The sequence below is a fragment of the Dromiciops gliroides genome, chromosome 3 (genome assembly GCF_019393635.1).
Source record: "Dromiciops gliroides isolate mDroGli1 chromosome 3, mDroGli1.pri, whole genome shotgun sequence".
In the NCBI taxonomy this organism is placed as follows: Eukaryota; Metazoa; Chordata; class Mammalia; order Microbiotheria; family Microbiotheriidae; genus Dromiciops; species Dromiciops gliroides.
In genome coordinates this window covers 181,035,611-181,061,270 of record NC_057863.1, presented here as the reverse complement: position 1 = coordinate 181,061,270, position 25,660 = coordinate 181,035,611, and the positions used below count along the sequence as shown (strand labels likewise).

Sequence of the window (25,660 nt, the reverse complement as noted above, 5' to 3'; positions counted from 1 at the left end):
CTCCTGGAAATGATGTGAATATTTTTTGTATTTACTTATCTGTGTTCATGTTGTTTTCCCCTAGTAGAATCTAAGATTGAGGATAGGGGCTGTTTCTTTTTTCTTTTTGTCTTTGAATCCCTAGTGCCTAGTATGTGCTTAGCATATAGGAGGTGCTTAGTAAATGCTTATTGATTGGAAGGATTGTGTCATTTCCCTCTCCCCTCAAAAACAAAAACAAAACCAAAACCCAAAACTCTTCTTCAGGCTTAACACTCCTTCTTTCAAAAGATCCTTTTACAGTATGTTTCTGAGTCCCTTTATCCTACTAACCATTCTCCTTGGGATAAGGTCCAGCTCATCAATGTTTCTCTTCATATGTGGCACCCAAACCGGACATCATACTTCAGCTAGGATGTAATAAGTGTGAATTACAACAGGACAACCACCTCCCTTATTTTGGATGCCATGTTTCTATTGATGAAGGCTGAGGTTGCATTAGCTTTTCTGATTGCTGGGTCAATTTAGTATTAAGCTTATAGTCCACCAAAATCCCTGAGTCTTTTTTTGCATAATCTGCAGTACAGTTGAATTTTTTTAAACCAATTTATCAATTTAAAATTTTCTCCTTTTTAGATTTAACTCATGTGATCACATCATGATCTTTTGTGATCTTCTGTTATTTTCTCAAAACCTTCTTCATCTTGGAAGATCACTTGTGTTTTGGAATTCACCCTTGGAAGTACAGTTATCCCTTCCACATTGTGACTTTCCCCATCACAGTTTTGCCATATCACGGGTTGGTGATATAAGAAGTTAAATGGAAATTTTTGGGGAGTTTTGCAGAAGATGCAGATGACATGCAAAAGCCAGTAGATGACACAGAAAATGTTGAGAAACTTAGAAATGCATAAACTCTATGTATGGTATTGTAAAATATCAACACATTTTATCTTTTAATACCATTATAATTCATATTTCTTCTCCGGGCAGGTGGGGCTCGTTAGCCTTGGCAGGCAACCCGCCTAGAGGAAGAAAACCCTGATTTTAAACCTCTGCTGCCTTGTGGCTATACCCATCTATGGGAAAGGCTTCCAGAGTTAGCCCCAAGGAAAAATCAGGAGTTGGAGTCCCTTAGGCAGTTGGATGTTGGACATCACATCCCTCTGGCAACTCCTGCGGAGGCACTGGTGCCAAACTGTATTGGCTCTGCCTCTCCTTTGGATCCACTAATGTCGCAGAGAGGGAAAACCTGCTGCATGGGCAATAGCTTGTTTTCCAATTGATCTGCCCAGGCCAGAGCCCTGGAGAGGATACTCCAGCTACTCCTCATGTGGTAGATACAACACGGGATGCGGCAGTTACCGGTTATGTCACTCAGGAGCTGCGGCTCCTGTTTCGGACTGCACAGCCACACTGTGGCCTGTGGCTCTTCAAGGTGCTGGTGGAGGCCTACTACTACTACTACTACTATAATTTAGATTTCTTCTCTGGTTCAAAGGGAGGGCAAAAATCTTTAATGAGGATTTTCTAGATTGAGGGGGCTCTGGACCCCTAACCCCTTTGATGTGGAAGGGATAACTGTACTCTTCAATCCTTTGGCCCCTCCCTCTGATTGGAAGGCTTCTCCCAACATTTCCATTTAAGGAGAAGGCTCAGGTCAGTCATGTTTTTTGTTTATTATCAGTCTGTATTCTGTGCTTCTTTACTTTCTCCTCTCTCCCCTCCAGTTTCCTTTTATGAGCTGTTGTTTTCAGTTGTGTCTGATTCTTTGTGACCGCATTTGGGGTTTTCTTGGCAAAGACACTAGCTAGAGTTGGTTTGCCATTTTCTTCTCCCATTCATTTTACAGACAAAGAAACAGAAGCAAACAAGGTTAAATGACTTGCCCAGGGTCATACAGCTATTAAGTGTTTGGTGCTAGATTCAGATTCAGAAAGATGAGTCTTGTTGACTCCCATCTACTGTGTCACCTAGCTGCCCTTTATGAGTTGATTTCCCCCATTAGAATATATAAGTTCCTTGAGTGTAGGGGCTATCTTTATGCTTATATAGTATATGCTTACTAAATACTGACTGATCTCAATATTGTTTTCTATCAGCCCTTCTTTCCTGTTTCAAGGGAAATTTGAAAAGTGTGCCATCGGTGTCTCCAATCAAGCTTTTGATAAAAATGTTCAACAGAACAGGGCTTTGGGACTCTGCGCTCTGAACTCCCTCCAATTTGACAAAATTGACTGCAAGTATTAATCGTTAGGGGCAGCTAGATGGCGCAGTGGTTAAAGCGCTGGCCCTGGATTCAGGAGTACCTGAGTTCAAAATCCAGCCTCAGACACGTAACACTTACTAGCTGTGTGGCCCTGGGCAAGTCACTTAACCCCCATTGCCCCGCAAAAAAAAAAAAAAAAAAAGTATTAATCGTTACTCTTTAGGGTTAGTCCTTCTACAATTTCCAAATTTATCTATCTTTTCTGTGGTTTAGCTTCTATCTCTCCGTCTTCTCCACAAGGATAGCACATGAGATATTGCCAAATGCTGTGCTGAAATCCCAGGCATGCTAAGCAGGTAGTATGGTATAGTATAAAGAGCCACTTTACTAGGTAGCTCCGTGGATAGAGCACTGGGCTTTACTCAGGAAGACCTGAATTTGAATCCAGCCTCAAACACTTATTAGCTCCTGGGCAGTTCACTTAACCTTGTTTGCCTCAGTTTCCTCATCTGTAAAATGATCTAGAGAAGGAAATGGAGAACCACTCTAGTATCTTTGCCAGGAAAACCCCAAATGGGGTCATGAAAAAGTCAGGCATGACTGAAAGGACTGAACAAGAGCAACAATCCAGGGTTGTTCTGAGATTAAAATGAGAGAATATGTGTATAAAGCACTTTGCAAATCTCAAAGCTGCTATATAAGTGCTATACTAGCTATTTCTAGGTTGCTACTAGATTGATAGCCTTGTCAACAAGAAAATAAAATTAGTCCATTAAAATTTTGATGAACTCATGATGACTTGCAGTGGTCATTGCCTCCCTTTCTAAATATTCACAAAGGACTCTTGCTATTTTAATTTCCAGACATGAGTAATAATGAAATTCTAGTACACATAATTAAATGTAAACCATTAACAGTGACCTAAATTTGTCTTAGATACAATTCCAATTTTGCATAGGGCTCATCTGAGTCTCAAATCAACAGCTCTTGCTTGTGTTACAGTACTGGTTTTATGTCAGCCCATTCTTGTCAACTATGAGTAAGGCCCAGGACCAATGGGTGTAGAGTTAAAGGGGCTTTGTTTTATTTGTAGAGAGGAGACAAATGAATTGTAACTCAGGTATGTGGTGTAGATGGTGTAGACTGAATTGGTGTCACAACTTGATTTTGGTTACTTCAGTGATGATACCTTGAGCCTTAGTCATCTTGACCAAAGATCAGTCTGAAAAAAAAATCGAATTCATCATAAAAATAAGGGGGAGAAGAAAGAGAAATTCTCTTTGCTAAATATTTCCTCATGAATACATCAGGTGGCCTTGAAATTTTGAAGCATGTTACTGACAAGATCAAGAACCTGGAAAGCCGATTTGTGGGTTTATAATTCTTGGAAGAAACCAGAAAAAGGAGCAAAAAATCAAGAGGTTGGAATTTTCTTTGATTTTAATAATTCATACTCCCCTGAAGCTCCAGTGAATCTATTGTAGAAGAGATGATTTGAGGGTTTGTGAAAAAAGAGAGCAGAAAAATGAAGGTATGCTGCTCCGCAAGGCTTTAAAGTTAGCGTTTATGGGTCTTCTTCCTCCTCTTTTAATCCGTGTCCCCTCCGCCCTCTAACCATTTTTATGACCAAATAGGTTTACTGCAATCCTGACTGAAGTAAGCAGTTTCCTCATTTTTCTGCCAAAATGAAGTGGCTATAAAACTTAAAACGATCTGTATGCTGTCATTACAAGAAAAATTGCATCTTCGTAGGAAAATTAAATGTGAGTTTGATCCTTAATTGCTTTCATCTTATTCCATAGGCCAACTTCTTCCTCCCCCTCCCCACCAACTCCCTCCTCACAAAGCTTCATATAGCAGGATCTAGGGCATAAAAACTGGGTATATGTTTCTGTCTGAAGGTGTGATACTTGTGTTTAGGAAGGAAAAAAAAATAAGGAAAAACCAAAACCTTCAGTTCCAAACCAACCCTAAACCCACCAAGATATAGTTTCTCTTTATGGAACAATGGTAATGAGTGCAGTGACTTTACCAAGACAAAAGGTGGAATATCCTTGAGATTAGAAGGTCTAAGAGCTGTCAGAGACAGCTTTGTAGAAACATAGCCTATCATTCCAGCAGCCACATTAATAGAAAATAGCTTAGGCACGCAAGAAGAACAAAGTCTCCAGATTCCTTGTACACACGACTTAAGAGATCCTTTAAGAAATGTGTTCATGGAAAAAGGTATAACACCTGCCATTTAAAAAATATTTTTCTCCCCCCCCCCAATTTGTATAAGCATAGTCATTTTGAGAAACTGAACTGAAGAAACAATGGAATTTGAATTAAAAGCTTTTTTTTTTTTTTAGCTTTTCTTTAGATATAACTAGCAGGCAGGCCAACTTCATGTCATTATATAGACTGTGCTACAACATCCTCTCCTTTGAAAAGCATTTCTGAAAAAATGAATCCTTTGATTAATTACATACTCTGGTCTTTAATTGCTTCATTCTCCCTGTGGCCCTGTAAATGTGCTCTCTCATTCTCTCTCTCTCTCTCTCTCTCTCTCTCTCTCTCTCTCTCTCTCTCTCTCTCTCTCTCTCTCTGTAGCCCCTCTTTCTGTCTCTTTCTCTCTCCCCTTTTCTCTATGTTAGTCTCTCTCCTTTTTTTTTTTTTTAACAATTTAGGTCTGCCAAATATCAGAGACTAGCATCACTGTTCAGGAAAGGGGGAGAAAAGGTGCTAGGTCTACTTTCTGGCTGTTAGGCTAAGACTCCAGACAGGCTTCCACAATAAAATTTTGGTTTAGAAACTTGGTGACAAAGTGAAGGAGATACCTGGTGGGGGGAAGGGGACCCATCCAAGAAAATTACATTTTACATTTTGTGGATCAGTCAATGCCTATTTATTGTCTACTGTGTACTCAGCACTACACCATGCTGTTACCTACTGTCTGCCTGTGGCTACTTTCCAGCAATTGGTACAATCTATAGATAACAGATACGGCTGACCTGAAATTCTTGGCACTCTTAGGTTGTCCTGTCTAGCAATATAATGGGACTAGGTGTATTGTTCATGAATAGGGTCCTGTGTTTTTATATTACCTACTGAGAATGGGTATTGTATTTTCTAGCTACAGGGGGAAAGGACTTATATCTTCTACCACACTGCTTTGCAGAGAAAGTCTTGCTCCCTTTGGTCCCTCTGGGCTGCCCTCCTCTGAATGCTTGATCGTTGGCCAAGTTACCGTTGACATCTAATTTGTTTGAGAAGCAGCTCAGGCTCTTTGGCAGCCCCTCTTGTAACCTAGCAGCTCCAGTTCTGAGGACCAGCCAGTCGGGAAGGGCTTCCCTTGGTTTTAAGTATCAGAGAAGAAAACTTCTATGACCCAAAGCATTGTTAGTTCTCTCTTTTCCCTGTCTCCCCGGACTCCACTCACAGCTTTGTGATTTTTGGTTTGTTCTTCTCTCTGACTTTAGATAAAACTCTTTTATCCTCCATCTTGGAGGGTTTACTTGAAATTACAGGACTCCCCAATTTCAAGCCACTCTGCCCCTCTTTTTATTTTTTTATTTTTATTTTTTTTTTAGTGAGGCAATTGGGGTTAAGCGACTTGCCCAGGGTCACACAGCTAGTAAGTGTTAAGTGTCTGAGGCTGTATTTGAACTCAGGTACTCCTGACTCCAGGGCTGGTGCTCTATCCACTGCGCCACCTAGCTGCCCCCTCTGCCCCTCTTTCTGTTGTAATTGAGTTCTATGACCTGTGGATATGATGGTTAGAGAACAGCTGTTCTGTTGAGAAAAGAATGAGGAGCCACTCCTTGAATTATGTTTCTGTTTAGCTTCCTCTTGCTAAGGATAATTGTTTAATTATGAAAAGCCTGCTACCTTAACTAACTGAACAGTTATTTAGGGCTTCCCAGCGTGCTAGGTGCGAGTAGGAAGTGCTAGCATATTTCATTATAGATGCTTACATAATAAAGGTTTATTAAATAATTGAATGTATGTACTCCCTCCTCATCTTGGAAGTATGTAAACTAGACAGTAAGGGCAGGGCCTATGTGAGGTCCTAGATAGCCTGCTAACACTCAGAGAAATGTCATGCACATAATAAGTACTGAATAAATATTTGATGAATGACTAGCAGACTGGAGGAGTGACTCATAGACTGTTGGAGTTGGAAGGGACTTTAGAGCTTGTCTAATCCAATTCCCTTATTCTACACATGAGAAAATTCTAAGGCTTAGTGAGGTTAAGAGGCATGCTAGATTCAAGTTTTAGTGCTGCCACTTACTAGCCATGTCATCCTGGGAGGTTCACTGACCCTCTCCGTGCCTCAGTTTTCTCATCTAGAAAATGGGCATAACAACAATTCACATGGTTATTGCAAGGATAACATGGAATAGAAGTTCTCTATGGTAAAGCCAGCCTTCTTGAGTCCCAATTCTCTCATGCTCTTGATACCATCCCACAGTAGGTGCCCATTAATACTTCTCTACCGCTTCAGGGAAGCAGACATAGTGAAAGAATCAAAGAAATTTAGTTTTTCTCTTTAGAAACTTGTGCTCTAGGGGGCAGCTAGGTGGTGCGGTGGATAAAACAGTGGCCCTGGTTTCCGGAGGACCTGAGTTCAAATACGACCTCAGACACTTGACACTTACTAGCTATGTGACCCTGGGCAAGTCACTTCACCCTCACTGCCCTGCAAAAAAAGAAAGAAAGAAAGAAAGAAAGAAAGAAAGAAAGAAAGAAAGAAAGAAAGAAAGAAAGAAAGAAAGAAAGAAAGAAAGAAAGAAACTTGTGCTCTAAATAGACAACAGCAAGGCACTATGGTGCCATGGAAAGAACCCTGGATTTGGAGTCAAAGGATTTGGATTCAAATCCAGACTCTCCTACTTACTAGCTAATCAATTTGGATGATCAATCAAGCAATAAGCATTTATTAAACACCTACTACATGTACCAGGTCCTGGGGTTACAAAGATAAAAGTGAGGCAGTTGCTATGATCAAGGGGCTGGCATTCTCCTGGAAGGTAGAATGGAAAGGGGTCATTAATACTGGGGAAAGGGAATGAGGAAAGACTTCTAGTAGGAGGTGGTCCTTGAACTATGCCCCTAAATCACTTGACCTCTCTGGGTCTTGGTTTCCTAATGTTTTTTTTGTTTTTGTTTTGTTTTTTGTGGGGCCATGGGGGTTAAGTGACTTGCCCAGCTAGTAAGTGTCAAGTGTCTGAGACTGGATTTGAACTCAGGTACTCCTGAATCCAGGGCCGGTGCTTTATCCACCGTGCCACCTAGCTGCCCTAGTTTCCTCATTTGTTAAAGGAAGGGGGGTCACTAGATGACCCCCTAAGGTTCCTTCCAGCTCTAAATATCTGATACTATGATCCTATATGGACAAATATATACCAGGCCAGGTGACTTCAGTAGGTCCACGGTTACAATGCTCCTTGCTGTTGTTACCTCAGACCCTCACTCTCCTCACCACCCCCAAGCAGTTCTACTCTTCACTATTTCATCAAAGATAGAGCTCAGAGTATGGTTGGGCTAAAGTGGACAAAAAAAGAAATGAAATTATCTCTGGTACAGTTAGGAAGATGATGTTTTTATATGAGGCAAGTGGGAACAAATTAACTGTGTTATTGGTTCCAGTATTCTCCTAACCCCACCCTCCCCACCCCGTTATGGTTGATTGGTTGATATGGGATTTAATGAAATAAAGTAGTTTGCCTTATTGAGTAAAACAAGGGAAAAAATGGTTGTGAGGCTGTGGATAAGAGTACTGGGCCTGGAGTTTAAATCTCACCTCAAACACTTACTAGTTACAAAACCATGGGATAATGCCCTGAACCTCAGTTTCCTCACTTGCAAAGTAGGGACAACAATAGCGCCTATCTCAAGGGCCCTGGTGAGGCTCCAATGAGGTAATGTATGTAAAGTGCTTGGCAAACCTTAAAGTGAGCTTTATTATCATCATCATCAAATTCCTTTGCCAGGAGTGTCCTAGGGAATCAGGGAGAGTGGAAGCTGACATGCTCTCTAGAGAGAGCATGGGCTTGGATGCAGGAACTGAGTATGAAATGAGCTAGAGCCCCAGGCCAAGTCTGATTCATGCTGGTGACTCTTCCTCTCTGCTGTGCCCCCTACCTGCTTCCTGCCCCCTCTCTGCCCCTGGCTTTCCTCCAGTTCGCTTGCTAGCTTGGCACCTTCCCCAGCTGCCTTCTGTCTGTCCTTAGGATTGAATTGAATTGTCAGAGCTGGGCATGGCCCAGAGCCACAACCTTCAGCAGTTAAGTCTTGAACAATTCTTCCACAGAGTGTGTCTTCACTGTTCTTTCATCAGGTAGATGATGTTTTGAGCACCTACTGTGTGCCAGACACTATAGTAGGTACTATTGCGGGAGGCAGATACCGAAATGAATAAGCCAGAGTCTATAAAGATCCCTTTGTTCCAAGTGAATGAATCATTTTAAGCTGAATGTGTCCTTGAAGTGATTTGCTGGTGGGATGCCAGTGTCTGCAGCCCCTCTGACAGAAGCCTCTACCTGTTCTTTCATGTGACAAAGTAAATGATAGATAGTGGTATAGACAATTCTGTAGCAGCTGGGCAACTGTAGCGACTCACAATATTAAAGACTCTAAAAGCTGGAAGGGACTTTGGAGACTGTTTAGTCCAACCTTTACCTGAATAGAATTCCCTTCTATAACATCCCTGACAAGAGTTAATTAATCTTTTCCTTGAAGACTTTCAGGGGTGGGGAACTCTCTCACAAGGCAGCCTGTTTCACTTTTGGACAGATCTAATTGTTAGGAAGGTTTTCGGTTTTTTAAATTTTGTTTTGTTTTATTTTATTTTTCTTTTTTTGCAGGACAATGAGGGTTAAGTGAATTAAAAACCTCACTCTTTTCTTTTCTCTTTCTTTCTTTCTTTCTGGAGGGGCAATGAGGGTTAAGTGACTTGCTCAGGGTTACATAGCTAGTCAAGTGTCTGAGGTCAGATTTGAACTCAGGTCCTCCTGAATCCAGGACCGGTGCTTTATCTACTGTGCCACCTAGCTGCCCCCCTAGTTTTCGTTTTTTTTTTTAATTATATTTATACAAACAACTTCTTTATAATTTCTACTCAACTGTTACTATTTCTGCCCAAGCAGAATTAGTTTATTCCCTTTCCTAAATGAAAGCCCATCAAATATGTGAAGACGACCACATTCCCCCTAAATCTTGTCTTTTTTTAAAGTCTTCTCGTCCTCATTTCTTTGATCCCCTGACCGTTCTGGTTACCCTCTTCTGGATGTATTCCAGATTGTAAAATGTCCTTTTCTTTCTTGGTATTCAAAGCCCAGTGGAGAGGGAGTACACTGTGGGTCTGGATGGTTACAGGCAGGGTGGTTTTGTTCCTAGTTCCATGTTACCTTCAAAAACATGGACATTGTCTAGAAGGAGCATATCATCTCCTCCAACTCAGGCTTAGAAACATTATCATCATCAGAACTTCGGGGAGGCGGGATTCTTTCCACCATGTCCTTGGCCTCTAGTTTTTAGCAAAGTAACTAAGTCGATTAAGTTTACAGTGAAGGCAATGCCATTTTTCATTCTTTTTTTTCCGTCTTCAGGTCTGGGATTAATTAAATTTACAAATGCTTAGTAATAAGAGCCATAAGCACATCAGGGAGAGCTAGGCAATATCCTAGGTGTAGTTGAATATAGAGGGTGCCAGATTGACTCTCTGGGCAGAGGAGGGTAGTGAGGGAATTAAGGGAATTAATGAGTAGTGTCTGCCAACACTCTGGGTTCCTCTGGGAAATAAAGTTCTACCACCACCTCTCCACCAGGGTCTAAAGAAAGTGAGAGACAGGCACTTCTTCCTGAGGGATGCCGTGGCTCCCAAATGCTACACCCCCTCCTCAAAAAGACTGAGGATGGGAGGCAGGTGAGGTGATTGTCATAACCTTGAATCTTTAAACCTTCAGACTGGGACGAGCTAGGTACTTGGGCTTGGGGGAGAGAACAAGACAAGGAGGAGAGTGTGAGGTGGTCATCGATGGCTCAAGAGACATCCATCCATGATCTCTCCCCATAACCTATCCATCCCCCATGGGTGAGAGGCTCAGACTGGGTGAAAAGGAACATGGAATTGCCTTGAGCATGTTATTTTCTCTCCTGATCGTCAGTCTCACATCACCAGTTGTCTATAGGACATCCCTAACTGGATGACTCACAGATAGTTCAAATTTATCAAGTCTAAACCAGAACTCATTATGTTAAACTTCCCTGTTTCTGTTGAAGCTACCACCATCCCATCAGTTACCAAGTTAATCTCAACTCTTCTTCTCCTTTAACCTACCTATCAAATCGGTTACCAAGTCTTACTAATTCTACCTCTACAATATCTCACATCTCTCTCAACTCAATGGCTCCCATCCTAGTTCAGGCTCTTATCACTTCTTGTGTAAGATAATTGGACTCTTAGCTTTAAGTGTCTCCTTTCTAAGCCACCCTCCATAAAACGACCAAGATAATTTTCCTAAAGCAATAGTTGTGTCATCTCACTCTACTTCTCTATAACCTTCATTTGTTGTTTGGTTGTGTCCAACTCTTCGTGACCCCACTTTGGGACTTTTGGGGCAAAGATACTGGAGTGGTTTGCCATTTCCTTTTTCCAGCTCATTTTACAGATGAGGAATTGAGGCAAATAGGGCTAAGTGACCTTACCCAGGGTCACACAGCTAGTGTCTGAGGACAGATAAACTCATGAAGATGAATCTACCTGATTCCAAGCCCAATGCTCTATCCCCTGCTCTACCCAGCTGCTATAACCTTCAGTGACTTTCTTTTGCCTCTACAATACAATCTACTCAGTTTGGCATTTAAAAACATCTGCAATCTCTATCCAGCCTAACTTTCTGGTCCTATTTACCATTATTGCCCTACATGAATTACATGTTTAGCCAAACTGGTCTAGTGGCTCTTCTCTGAACTTTCCATTTGATTGATCCCCAGTCTCACTGCCATTGCACAGGGACTGGAATCCATGCATGCACCTAACTTCCATCTCAGAATTCTTATTTCCATCAAAGTCAATATGCCACCTCCTAAAAGAAGCCTTCCCTGATTCCTCTTGCTGTTAGCACTCTCTCCCTTTTCAAATATGCCCCTTTATACTTATCTACTTACATGTTTTATCTCCCTAGGAGACTGTAAGTTTCTTGAGGGCAGCAGCTATTTTTTATTTTGTCTTAATATTTTCAGTGACTATCATGCACTAGGCACTTAATAAATGCTTGTTGGATTGGACTGAATTGGAAACTACTGGGTCATCTTCAGGGGTGAGCTCCTTTCTTCCTTCCTTCTTACCCCACCCAGGGTCCATACCCTTTCTCACCTTCTGTCCAGTCCCCAACTGAAGGTGACTTTCCTGTCTCTTGGCTCAGGTGCAAAAAAGAATTTCCCATTCTTATTGTGTTCATGAAAGGCTAAAGACTATACAACTGGAATCACAGGGTCTTCTCATTCATTCACTTTCATTCGCTTATTTAACAACTATTTATTGAACATATACTATATGCATAGCACTTTAGGTCTTTGTGAGATTGGAAAGGCTGACAGAGAATTTTGGAATAACTGTGTCTTTCATTTGTTCCAGAAACAATATCAGTGATCATTTGTAGGATTCATTTAAATACTTAGAGCTCAAATTTATTTTCTCCTTTTAACAGGGGTTAACCTGAGGTCTAAGTATGGATAGGTTTTAGGGAGTCTGTGAATTTGATTGGGAAAAAAAAAACTTTTTTATTTTCACTGACCTCTAATGGAAAGTTAACATTTTCTTCAATTATTATAATACCCAAACCATTATGTTGAGAAAGGACCCACAGGCTTCACCAATGGCTAAAGGAGCTCATGACTAAAAATTGTCAAGGATCCCTATCTAAAAGACATAAATTGTTGGATCTCACAGGGGGTAGCATGCTGGGGCTTGGTGTTCCAAGGACCTGGGTTCAAATGCTGTCTCAGATACTTATTAGTGGTGTGACCCTGAGCAAATCATTTAACCTCTCAGATTCAGTTTCCTCATTTGTAAAATGAGGGAGATGGACTTGCTGGCTCACCAGATCTTGTCCAGCTTAAAATCTGTGATCCTATCATCGTATGAGATGAGCTCAGAGGGCATTTGGGTAAATGTTCAGGTTTAGTTGTTCCAGAGGGTGGAGGGACTGGCTGTCCACTTAAACCCATTTTCTTCCCCAACCTTTATAACCTCATCCCCTGATGACATCCTCCATCAGCCAGTGGGGCTCATAGGAAGAATGCATTTGGTGGAGTTAGGTACAGGAGCAGAGGGAGGCAAGAAGGCACTGCCCCATAGCCTCAGCAGCAGTCAGCAAAGTGCCAGGGGTGTCTAAGCCTGAGGAATCTGGGTCAGAGCTGGAGAGTGAGACAGTGTTGGGTAGCAGGAGGGATGGATCGGGAAAAAAAAAAAAAAGAACTCTGCAAGATCCTAGGCAGAGGAAGGACTGGAGAAATTCTCCAGGGGTGAGTTGGGGGTGGGGGGGGTGGGGGGATAGGCATGGAATATAAACTGATAGCCCAGACTCAGGGAGGGAGAGAACTTTCTTACCAGTTTTCCTCTTGGGCAGATCATTTCAAAGATGAGAATGGGTGGCTTGCAGTGGAGAGGGAAAGGGAAACTAAAAAAGTCATTCAAGAGGCAACGTGAGAAAGTGTCAATTGGCCTTGTACAATCTCTCTCCCATCACAGTGGAGTATGAGCCTCTTTAAATGGAAACTACAGAAAGAAACTGATCCCCAAAGCAAGGCAGACAATGGCATCGAAACTAATGGCTTGAGAGCATTGATTTGACTGTCTTCTTACATGAGAAAAATCCTGGGATGGATAAACATGAGTGCTACCCATATTGTTCCTGAATTGAAAGCCCAGTTAATAAATCTCAAAGGTTAGCTATGGAGTGGTTGGAGTAGCCAGACTGGCATCTGTTATGGAACCATAGGATCTGGGGCTAGAAGGACTCAGTGGGATCATGTGGTCTCCATGCATCCCATCCATTTTACAGATACCTAAGGAGGAGAAATTATTTCCTCAAGATCTCACAGGTAACAAAGGGCAGAGCCTGCCCTGAACCTCAGGTGCTCTGACTCCAAGTCCATCTATTATGCCAAACCATGGTCCTTTAAGATCTTCAAATACCACATGATACCTTTAATAAAATTAATTATAATAGGTAATATTTATATGGCACTTTAAAGTTTGCTAAAGTACTTCACAAGTATTATCTCATTTGTTCCTCACAATAACCCTGGGGGAAGGTGCTATTATTATTCCCATTTTATAGATAAGGAAAATAAGGAAGTTGGAGATGAAGTTTCTTGTCCAGGGTCACACAGGTAGAAAATGTCTGAAACTGGATTTGGAATCAGGTGTTCCAGATTCCAGGTCAAGGGTTCTACCTACTGTGCTACCTAGCTGCCTCTATCCAAAAGTCTGCAAGAAATCAGCCTTTGAGACTTGGTGCATTCAGGGTCCTACACCTCTCACACTGCACATCAGCAGTGTGAGAGGTGTAGGAGCCAACAAGTAGCAAGCAGATGAACTCTCCCAGTTCAAAGGTAAATGAAGCCAAGGGCCTACAGCACCCACTTACTTTTCTGTGATACTCAGTAATCACAATGTTATTAGGTGGCCACATTTCCCATTAAATCTAATTATATACAAAAGAGCTAATTAAAAATCACAGAAAGATTGGACTTGGCAGTAGTCGTGAGTCGAGTAGCCCTTATAAGACTTTTTTTCTTTTTTTAAAGATTCAACTCCAAATTGAATTTCTAAAGAGCAAAGCTCTGAGGGATCTTAATGTTTATGGAATACAAATGTGATGTTAATAAACATGGAGGTTGATAGGCATGAGAAGGGGAACATTTCATAGTGATTAAAATATTAATTTGTACAATTAAAATCAAATAACTAGCTTTGGTCAGACCTGAGGGGCAGTGGAGGTTGGTCAGAGGAGAAGCATGCTAGAGAAATGAGAATCAAAAAAGATGCTGCCTAACTCTAGGGCTGTTGCAATATGGAAACAGTATATTAGAAACGCCATAAAAAAGAATCATGGAAATCAGTTCTGGAAGCAGGAAAGCATCAATGAATTTGTCAGCACAGCTGCGGATCTGCTTAAATGAACCCAAGCGGAGAAATAATCCACAAATGGGGCGGAGGGAAGCAGATTATGTAAACCTGAACAGATACAATTTGAATGGCTTCCAAGAAGACCCTATTAAACTGCAAGCATGCTCACCAGGGGTGCATAAGGAAGAGAAATTCCATTTGAAATGAAGGGCTCAAGTGTCTACTTTGTAAGCTGAGTTGTTGCAGCTTCAGAGATGTTTAGTGCAATAGGAAAGGAGAGTCAGCTCAGCTTGGAGGTTGGACTGGCTGATGGTGCCAAGGTTCTTTGATAGAATTATAAAGCTATACATCACCAGGGACTCTGCAATTATAAGGAGGGGGAAAAAACCCAATCACCAAATACCCATAAATCAAGACCAGCAACAGATTAAGGATTGAGCCCGGCAAGACTCCACCGGTCTAATACTATGTAGACAATTAGACCATCCACAAGATTTAAAGGAGCTGGTTCTGTGAGCAATAACCCACAATTGGGTGTGTCTTTTATTAACCCACAAAGCAGACTCTGTTTGCTCTAATATGAATGAACAACTCCAACATAAAACACAAAGCTCCAGAACTGGGCAGATTTCAACTGGGCAGATTTCAACTGGGCCAGCCATTCCTGGTTGAATTTGGAAGGATGGTTATTATTGTAACTTAATATTATATTATGTATAAAAATATTTATGATATTACATCAAAGATCTATGATTTCAACAGTGTGGGAACTGTCTCTCTTGAGGCTTAATCCATAGAGAAAGGGGCAGATAGGTGGCATAGTGAAGTCAGGAAGACCTCAGTTCAAATCCAGCCTCAAACACTTCTTAGCTGTGTGACCCAAGGCCTCAACTTCTTTGACTGTAAAATGAGGGAAATAATTGCACCAACCTTCTAGGGTTGTTACAAGGATCAAAAGACATAATATTCGTAAAGCACTTTAGACAGTTCCTGGCACATAGTAGGTACTTAATTATAACAACTGTTTATATAGCATTTTCTATGTGCCAGGCACTGTGCTAAGCACTTTACAATTACATTTAATCCTCACAGCAACCCTGAGGGGTAGGTGCTATTATTACCCCCACTTTACAGTTGAGGAAACTCAGGCAAACAGAAGTTAAATGACTTGCCCAGGTCACATAGCTAGTAAGGATCTGAGGCTGGATTTGAATGCAAATCCAGGGCCCTCCACTGTGTCCCCCTCCATCCACTGTGCCACCTAGCTGTCCTGTCCCCATCAATTAAGCCTCAAGAGATGGTTCCCCCTTAAAAATGCCCATTTCTTTCCTTCTTCCCTCCCACAATAGCTAAGCCTAAAAGCTGCCTAAGGCTCAAAGAGATTAAGTGATTTTCTCCATGGTCACAGTTGGCAAGAGACATGAGCTAGTCTATTTAAAAAGCCACTCCTTTTAGTAACATCAAGCACACTTTCTCTGAAGGAATCACTCTATCCAATGACTTATCAAAAAAAAAAAAAGATATACATTACTCATCTAAATACTTTTTCAATATTTCATTGGATTGATGAGTTTATCTGTGTGCATCTTTCCTCCAAACAGTACTCTTGTCTGGATCTTTCCCTAAATTCCCTAAATTTACAAATTTACAAAAATTGGATAGGTCAAAGATGACTCAACCAATGTCTTCCTCCAGATTATAAAATCATTGCTTTAGAACTGGAAGGGATCTTAGACGCCAATAAGTCCACTTCCCCCAGTTTTACAGATGAGAAAACTGAGGCATGATGAACTTAAGTGACTTGTAAGCAGGGATTGTTTTATTCATCATATTTGTATCCCTAATATCTACCAGCATTCTTCCTGGCCCATAGCAGATGCTTAATAAATATTGATTGATTGATTTGTGACACACAGGTCACACAGCTAGTAATTGTCTGAGGCAGGATTTGAACCTGTCTTCCTGATGCTAAATCCAGCACTCTATATGCCATGCTAACTTCCTTGAAGGGCCGTAATAGAAATATAAACTTGTTCAAACACAAACAGGCTACACAGCAGGAATCAACATAATTTTGGTGGTCCTTAGACACTATTCTAAGACATATAGCTACCAGAGGCCAGTGCCTTATCAGATATTCTTACCTTTCCTAACACCTAAGAAAATCACACAATAAATGTTTACTAAATTAATATTATTCTGTTCTCCAGCTTGGGGGGTCTAGCCTATCTGCATGGATGAGGTAGGGCCCCTGGGATGGAACAAGAAAAGATTTCAGCAGAGAGGTCCTCCCTAAACGATGCTTACTTTGGCTCTCTTTCTGCCCAAGTCTCTTTTGTTGCCCCAGTTTAATCACAAGCTTCCTGGCTCTGCAATGAGTTCACCCATGGTCTAAGCTATGGAAATTTGAGTACATCTCCTTGTACTCCAGTCTCTCTTCTTCCAGGATCACCCTTCACTTCCATGCTTTCCAACTTTAACTGGGCATTTCTTTCATGTGACAAACTCCCCTTACTTTGGTGATCTTTTTTTTTCTTTCTGGGCAATGAGGGTTAAGTGACTTGCCCAAGGTCACCCAGCTAGTAAGTGTCAAGTGTCTGAGGTTAGATTTGAACTCAGGTCCTTAGCTATCCCCTAAACTCCCCTTACTTTGAAGGGAACACCATCTGTTGAAAAAGGAAAGGTTGGAGGCCCTTCTTAAGAGATAGATTGTTGACTGGACATGTCAAGGGAGGAAATTTCTGGCCTTGGGACTCAAAACTAGATGCAAGGGCTGCAGGGAAAAGCATCTAGCTAGGGTATAAGTTCCTTGGCACAGGGAGGATGAGAGACTATAAAGTCAGGTGAAACTAATGGAAAGGAGACAAAATAAAAACTTTGAAAGAATTCAGAACTCTGATCAGTTGTGATTTTAACTAGGATAGTACTGGGCTAAATATTACGGTTTCAATTTTGTCCCTTTGTCTCATGTACTGGGCCACCACTGTAATTCAGACACTCATCATCACCCATTTGAATAATAATTTCCTAACTAGACTCCTAGCTGCCGGTTTCTCTCTCCTCCAATCTGTCCTCCACTTAACTGCTAAAATGATATTCCAAAGACCTAGGTCTGGCCATTAAGCAAGCTATGCATTTCCTCTCTCTCTCTCTCTCTCTCTCTCTCTCTCTCTCTCTCTCTCTCTCTCTCTCTCTCTCTCTCGTCTCTGTCTTTCCATATAATTTTAAAAATGATGACTACTTGAATTTTAGTAGAGTGACAAAATTTCTCAGTGGCTTCTTATTTTTTCTAAGATAAAATACACAATGATTCATCCCACTATTAAAAGCCTCCATAATCTGCCTTACTCTGAGAGGCAATATGGTGTGATGTATAAATTGGCCTTTATGTTAGGAAGCATGGGGTTTATGTTTAGCCTCAGACACAAACTGGTTATATGACCCTGGGTGAATCACCTAACCTCTCATGCCCTTGACAACTCTGAGTAGGTGCATGATTAGGGCATCTAGGTGGTCCAGTGGATAGAGCACCAGGCCTGGAGTGAGGAAGATCTGAGTTCAAATCTGGCCTCAGACACCTTATAGCTGCATAACCCTGGGCAAGTTACTTAACCCTGTTTGCCTCAGTTTCCTCATCTGTAAAATGAGTGGAAAAGGAAATAGTAAACCATTCCAGTATATTTGCCAAGAAAACCCCATGTGGGATCATGAAGAGTTGGACACAACCGAACAGCAACAAGTCACCATCTTCTATGGTAAAGTAGTTTCCTATACCAATGAAATCACAGGTCTGGTTAAAAAGGGAAAAAAAAGTTGTCCCTGTGTAGCATTGCAGACATTTCTTCTTACTTCCCATCTTGTGTGCTGCATTCCAGTCAAAGTGGCAGAGCTGTTTCCCAGTCTTGGCATTTCTCTCTTGTCTCTGTGCTTGGAACAGACTCCAAGACTCCCTAGTTTCCTTCAGGTGCCACAGTCTATACAAAGCCTTTCCTGATCTCCCCATGCTCTTTAATATTCCTCCCAGTCTTCAATGAACTTGTATTTACTTATCTATTTACACATTGCCCAATAGAATGTAAGCTTCTTCAGGGCACAGACTTCTTATTTTTTAATCATTGTATCCCCAGAACCTAGCAAAATGCCTTACCTATAGTAGATCCTAAATAAATGTATGCTTAATCGAATTAAACTGTAGATACTTATAACTACCTGTTGAGTAATGGGCTAGAAGATGTCTAGATATTGTTCATCTCAGATGCAGTTTCCCTGCTCTATTCAATTTAAAATTAAATTTGGATCTACTGAATGCTTTGATTATAATTTTATAAGAATCAGAGCAAAGAGCTCTGGAATAATTGCTTACATTTATGTAGCATTTTAAGATGTGTTTACATAGAAGATCCCCCAAGCAAGTAGATGCTATGATTGTTCCCATTTGACAGAAGAAGAAATTAAGGCTCAGAAAGGTTAACTGACTTCCTTAGAGTCAAACAGATAGCAAGTACCTGAGGTTGGATTTGAGCCCAGGTCTTTCAAGCAAGTCCTGACTCATTCATTAGCTATTGCCCTTAGGGGAAGACGGAAAGAGAGGGAATATGAGCATATGAATGAAGGGACTTAAGCTGCTGGGCAATGTTCCATGCACCTTCTGGTCCTGGCCTTTCAGTCCAGCAGTACATGAAGGCATCAGCTTGTCCTCAATATCAGGAAGCTGCCTGCCCCTAAGGAGCTGGCTCAAGGCTACCCACAAGTCACCTGACCACCTTTAAAATGGGGAATAACTTTCAACTCCCAGGCCCTGTTCAAACTCAGCAAAACCCCTCCATCTATGCCAAGGGCAATGAATATTTTATTGAAACAAGAACATGTAGCTTGCATTTGTTAAAGGTGGAAATGTGATATCGCTGCATTTGGCAGCCTCTATTCAGAAGATGTTATGAATGGATTCAGCAGAGATATAATTACATTATAACATTATAGGTCCTAAGGCCTTCTTACTTCTCCACAAAGAGCCAGGTTACCTGGGCCAATGCCTCTCTGTGACTGACAGCCACTAAATAGCTACATATTCCAGGAGGTTCCATGGGAACAGTTTTTTTTTTTTTTCTGGGAGAAAAAATTGGTACTCCATGTCTGTTTTCTCATCAAACACAACAGCAGCACAAGTACTTTTGAATTCTATTAGCATTTTGCTACACTGATAAGATTGAATAATCCTTAGCACTTTTTTTTTTTTATCAGAAAGGCAGTTCTAGCCTCATTTTGCACAAGGAGAAACTGAGACCAAGTGGTCCTGGAAGAGGAAAATCCATCAACTTAAAATGGCTCCCAGACAGGGTGGGGCAACCTTCCTAAATCAAGTTCAGAAAATTCCTTCAATTTAAGCCACTGGGAAGAGAATCCAGGATAACAGACTGTCTCTATGGCAACCATATTTTCCAAACCAAAAAATCAAGCCTCATGATCTGACAAAGGGCATTCCTTTTGCAAAAGCCTGATGACAAATTAGACTCTTTTTCACTGGATTTTCTCAAACCTGGGAATTTCTGGTATATATGGTTGTTGCGGCTACAGTTTGCACCATCCTCTTTCTCCTTCTCCCTGAGAAAGCTACAAAAGAATTTTTAGGGTTTTCTCATGAGAGAAGTAGTTTTAATCCCATTTTATCTGCTCAGAGAGAAACTGAGGCAGGGAGTAGGGAACTCCTAGTGTGGAAACTCCTTCCACTGATGCAGATTAATAACTCATTTGAAACAGGCTTCAGGTATTCTAATCCTCAGGCCAACCTTTTGTTTGACTCCCTACAACTTTATTCATAGGTTACAAAAACCAAAACAAAATTGTAGACTTATGCCATAAGTATTAACAAATGTTACAGAGCTATTTTTCTTATTTTTATCTATACCAATTATCACTAAGTCAAGGTCATGGCAATAAGATAGTATGTAATTAATCACTGTTCAGCAATTAATGATACAAATCTTGTATGCTAAAAGAAATCAGAGGAAGGATAGAGTTATCAGGAAAGATTCATGGAGGTGAACTTAGACATGAGTTTTTAAGGGTGGGTAGACGTTGGGAGTGCAAAGAGATCAGCAAAGGCAGAGAGGCAGGATCACAGGATCATGCATTTAAAATTAGAGGTTACCCAATACAACCCACTAATTTTAGAGACGAGGCCCAGAGCTGGTGACTTGCCCAGGGCCACACAAGTAGTAAGTGTCAAAACCGGGATTTGAATCTACATCTTGCCTCCAAGCATTTTTTTTCCCCATTGCAACACAGTGCTTTAAATCATAGCCTTAACTAGAAATCCAGTAGCCTGGGGCAAATTCATTTGAACTGTGTGTGTTGATGAAGGGTAGAAGGTGAACAACACAAGGATTACCCCTATTTGTGGCAAAGGTTAATTGGAGACCTACTTTATTGGAGTTGAGGAAGTTGAAGAATTGGAAGTTCAGGGTGTTTAAAGGTTGGGGATTGAGGCACAGAAGATTTTTCATCAGGGCCTGAATTTATGGAGGAAGGAAGGAGAGTGATGACAACAACTAGCATCTCAAGAAGGCGTGAAAGTTTGACCCTGTCATTTCCTTAGTCAATAAACTAGTGGTTCTCAATTGCCTGCAGGGTCAAATACAAGCTTTGAGGCTTAGCATTTAAAGTTCTTCACATCTTAGCCCCATACAATTATCCCTTCCAATTTGATGCCCCCCTGGATCTGGAAAATCTGGGTAAAATCTTTTGGCCCTCCCTTTGTACCAGAGGAAAAAAATTTAAATTATAATGGTATTAAAAGATCAAATATGTTGCTATTATACTATACTACCTCTCTGTCTCTATCTCTTTCTCTCTGTCCATCTAAGCAATTATCTATCATCTGTCTATCAATCATCTATCTATCTTTCTGTCCATCTATCTAGTTATCTATCTAGCATCCGTCCATCCATTCATCCATCCATCTATCTATCTAATTATGCAGTTCTGAGTTTCTAAACTTTTTCCGCGTCATCTGCTGGCCTTTCTGTGTCATTTGTGGCTTCTGCAACCTCCCTTCCCCCTGAATTCCCATTTAGTTCCTTTTGTCAATCTTCGATATATCAAAACCAAGATGGGGAAAGTCGCCATGTGTAAGGGATACCCGTACTCCCTTTCCAGCCTTATCATACACTATTCCTTTCACATTCCCTACAAAATGGCTTTCTTATTCTTCACTCATTTCTCATCTCCATGCCTTTACACTGGCTATTCTTGGAAGACACTTCTTACTTTGGCCTCTTAGAATCCTCACCCTCCTTCAAGATTCAGTTCAAGCCCCCCCTTTCAGACAAAGTCTGGTCTGATCCCTCAGCTGCTAATGCTTTCCCCCCATCACCTGATATATATTTTGTATCTCTTCTAACCTGTACATGTACAAATTGATACAAATAGAATGTAAGCTTCTTGAGGGCCTCCCAAGTGAGGAAATTCCATCTATAAACGCAGGTTGGCACCTTCTTTGCAACTTACAGAACTAGAGAAAAACCTGTGTGTATATTAAATATCTCTATATATTTAACATTTGTTTCAGGATCATACTTATTCATCAGAAGGAATGTGTGGTACTTTACAAACAAGTTGCTCATCTTTTGATGGTTGTTTCTATGGAACGTTGATTGAGGAATGTTAGCCACTCAGGACTTTAAAGCAGAATTTGAAATGAGAGGATTCTGAATACTGCTCAACTCTAAGCTTGTGATGCAAATGGCCACTCATTCAACAGCACCGTCCCCTTACCACTGAAGTGGATAATAAAGTCAGTGTTATTCTGGAAGCTTTCCTGGGAGCCAGGAGCTCCAAAGCCAGGAAATACCACTGACAACACCCTGTCTGATACTCTGACTTGACTGCACTTGATTCCCATTGTAGTCATCATCCCGCAATGGGGTAGTGCACTCATCCTGTCTTAGGGAAGCTGTAACCATGGAGATAAGGAGTTGGGGGGGTGGGGGGGAGGGAGAGGGAGAGAAAGAGAGAGAGAGAGAAAGAGAGAGAGAGAGAGAGAGAGAGAGAGAGAGAGAGAGAGAGAGAGAGAGAGAGAGAGAACCCAAGAAGCTCAAAAAGGGTGATAGCAAAGGAACCAACTCATAGCCCTTCCCAATTACACATCCAGCCACAAGCATTCTGAGAGGACCACTGCCCCAGGATATTTTTTCTTCCCAGTTGGAAGATTGCCCCAATTCTCCAGAATTCCAAGAATGACATGCCAGTTCTCTATAGCTGTCTCTCTTTACTTCTCTCTCTCTCTCTCTCTCTCTCTCTCTCTCTCTCTCTCTCTCTCTCTCTCTCTCTCTCTCCCTCCCAGTTCTGCCACTTACCAGCTATGCAACCTAGGTTAAATGGTGTAACCTTTCTGAATATGAGTTTCTTCATCTGTAAAAAGGGAAATGATACTTATACAACACATGTATCAGGAATATTACAAAGAAGGTGAGTTTTTAAACTGTTCTCTGTAAGATGGAGCTCTCTATAGAAGGGAGCTCTTATTGGGAATGTTGTAGACAGAAGTCACAGTTTAGAGGGGAGGTTGGACTAGATGCCTCTGCCATCCTTTCTAATCTTAGCCTATGAATTGATGACCTGAGCCATGATCACCTCAAGGGCACAGCCTCTCTCTCCAGATGGTGTTAGCCTCCACAAACCCCACATACTCAAGTTGAAAAGAAGGTTTCACAGAATGCTAGAACATGGTATAACAAATATAGGGAGGTCAGTCTATTCCTGTACCCAGAGTGAACAATCAGAAACTAGTCTCCTTGACCTTACCATGCCTATCTAGTACCTCCTGCTCAGGACCATCTCTGCCATGCCCCATTTGGGATCTCATTACTGGCTTCAGTAGTGGAGGCACATTTCTGAGGTTGGAAGTGATTTGTTATTCAGAAAATCAGATTTTCCCAATCCCCCCAAACAGTTTTGCCATTGCTCTCCTAATTATTATCACTTCTGCAGATGATTCTAAAAGAGGAGTTAGAGAAGTCCCCTCTTTCCCTCCCTCCTCCCCAATCCCTGCAAAATTCCTCCCTCTACTCACAGCTGCAGCTGAGGCTAATGAATGTGGACGCTAGCCAGTGCCCTGTGTATTGTAGAAGTCAGCCCCTTAGTAAGAAAATTTACCAAATTTTGTTATTGATATGTATACTCACCCCTCATCCCCCTCCTTTCTGAAAGGGAGCTTGACCTAAAATTTGCTATTTGATTTAGCAAAACAAGAATCTAACTCAACCCAGCTCTGATCTCTCCATTGACCAAGGTCCCCTCAGCACTTTATTTACAGCCAATGTTAATTTTCATTTGTTCTTTCTATCTTCTTGTTTGCCTCAAGAAGATTTGTTCTTCTTCCTTCACTTGACTATAAAATCCTTGAGGGCAGGGGCTATGTTTTTGCATCCTTCTGGATTGCTTTATATTGTCCAGGCCATGATGGATCCATAAACGTTGTTGACTAATTTAATGAGGGAACCACCTTGGGAGGTGTGTTTTTTTTTTTCCTCTAGCCCCAAGTCACTAAATGAAAGGAGACTTCAAACAAACTATTCCTACCAAATTCAGGACCATCTCACTCTTGACTTCCTTGACTAGAAAACGTCAATGGCAGAACAAACACTGACATTCTCACAGACAGGAAGGATTGCCATTCCTAGTGATTCCCACCTCTCCACAGGCCACTGTTTTTACTTAATTGACTTCTGCAGGAGGGAACCAGTCAGTCCTTGGGGAGAAAGGAAAACAGAATATGCCAGTGCCTCCTCACTGTTTATTATGTAAACACACGCAGAAGATTTCATATTCTACTGTTCTTGGTTTTGCAATCTTCGCAAAAATAAATATTTGCCTTCAAAAGCAACAACTATGATAATCATCAGTGTAGCCTTCTCCAGCTCTGCTGCTTTATACACACTCACATCAAATGAATAGAGTCGGATAGATGTGTGTGGTCTGTTTGGATAATGATTTTCATGTGGAACCTCTAGCTTGAAAGCCCATTGGCACTAATGGAGGAGAAAGTTTGGCTTCGCTCCTCATTTTCAGAGATGACAAATGATCCAAGATACTAAATTCCGTTTAAGGCTCAGTTATTTGCTATTTTCTTTCTTATTTTATAGAAAGGAAATTATGTCACCTTGGGTAACACACTGAACCTTTCCTTTGTCTCAGTTTCCCTAGCAAATGAAGATGTAAGATGTGCTTACTCAGCGATCCCTTGGAGAAGGATACAAAAGGAGAATGAAATAATTGGGAAATATGTAATGATATTAGTGTTGAGGAGAGCTTTTCTCTTTCAAATGACCACAGATGGAGCATTAATCAGAGCAGGAAAAGACTAGCAACAAAACTACGCTTCAGGTTAGTTTCATTATGGGGGACAGGGAGTGAATTTATGATTTATTTCAATGAATTGAGAACTCTTAAACGCCTACTAGTTCAGGAAAGCACCTCTCTGCAACTGGAACCTGAAGGTGTTGCCTAGAGAAGAGGGCTCAAAAATCCTGCCTGCATCACTCCTGGGTGTGGCCCAAATCAGATTAAAACATAATTGAGAAATAATTAACAAAATAAACAAAAATGCTGGAGATAATGCTAATATCCAGTTTTCACAATCTGTGGCCCTCCACTTTCTATTTCAGTTTGGCGTTACTGGCTTAGAACACTAAGAGACTAAGGGATTTATTTGCCCAGAGTAACACACAATCATTCTGTGTCAGAGGTAGGACTTGAACCCCGGCCTTCCTGACTAAAGGGCCACCTTTCTATCTATGAGGCTACAGCTGCCTTTTTATGTTCCTCTTCTACTAAACTTTAGGGGCAGCTGGGTGGCACAGTAAGGACCTGAGTTCAAATCCAGCCTCAGACACTTGACACTTACTAGCTATGTGACCCTGGGCAAGTCACTTAACCTTCGTTGCCCCGCAAAAAACCAACACACCAACCAAACAAAAAACCAAAAAGAACCAGAGAAGGAAATAGCAAATCACTTCGGTATCTTTGCCAAGAAAACCCCAAATGGGGTAGGACATAACTGAAAACAACTCAACAACAAAAATCAGACTTTTATTTCTATTTCAGAAGATGTTATTTGATCCTTGCTTCATTTACATTTTTATAGCTTTTCTAAAGAATAGGTCTGGTCCTATCACTCCCTTACTCAGTAAACTGCTTAGCTCCCTTTTTCTTCTAGGATCAAATGTCAGCTTTTCTGTTTAGCTTCTAAAGTCTTCACAACCTGTTCCCAATGTACCTCTCCAAATCTGTATGTGACAATGCTGAGCCTCCCAGTCAGGAAGCCCAGAGTTCAAATGAGGCCTCAGACA

The 25,660-nt window shown here is 41.3% G+C and overlaps 1 protein-coding gene across 1 annotated transcript in view; it reads right to left on the bottom strand.

Moving 5' to 3' along the window:
• The window catches only part of EDAR (ectodysplasin A receptor), a 119,508-nt gene that overhangs the window by 86,063 nt on the left and 7,785 nt on the right, over positions 1 to 25,660 (bottom strand). The window lies entirely within an intron of this gene.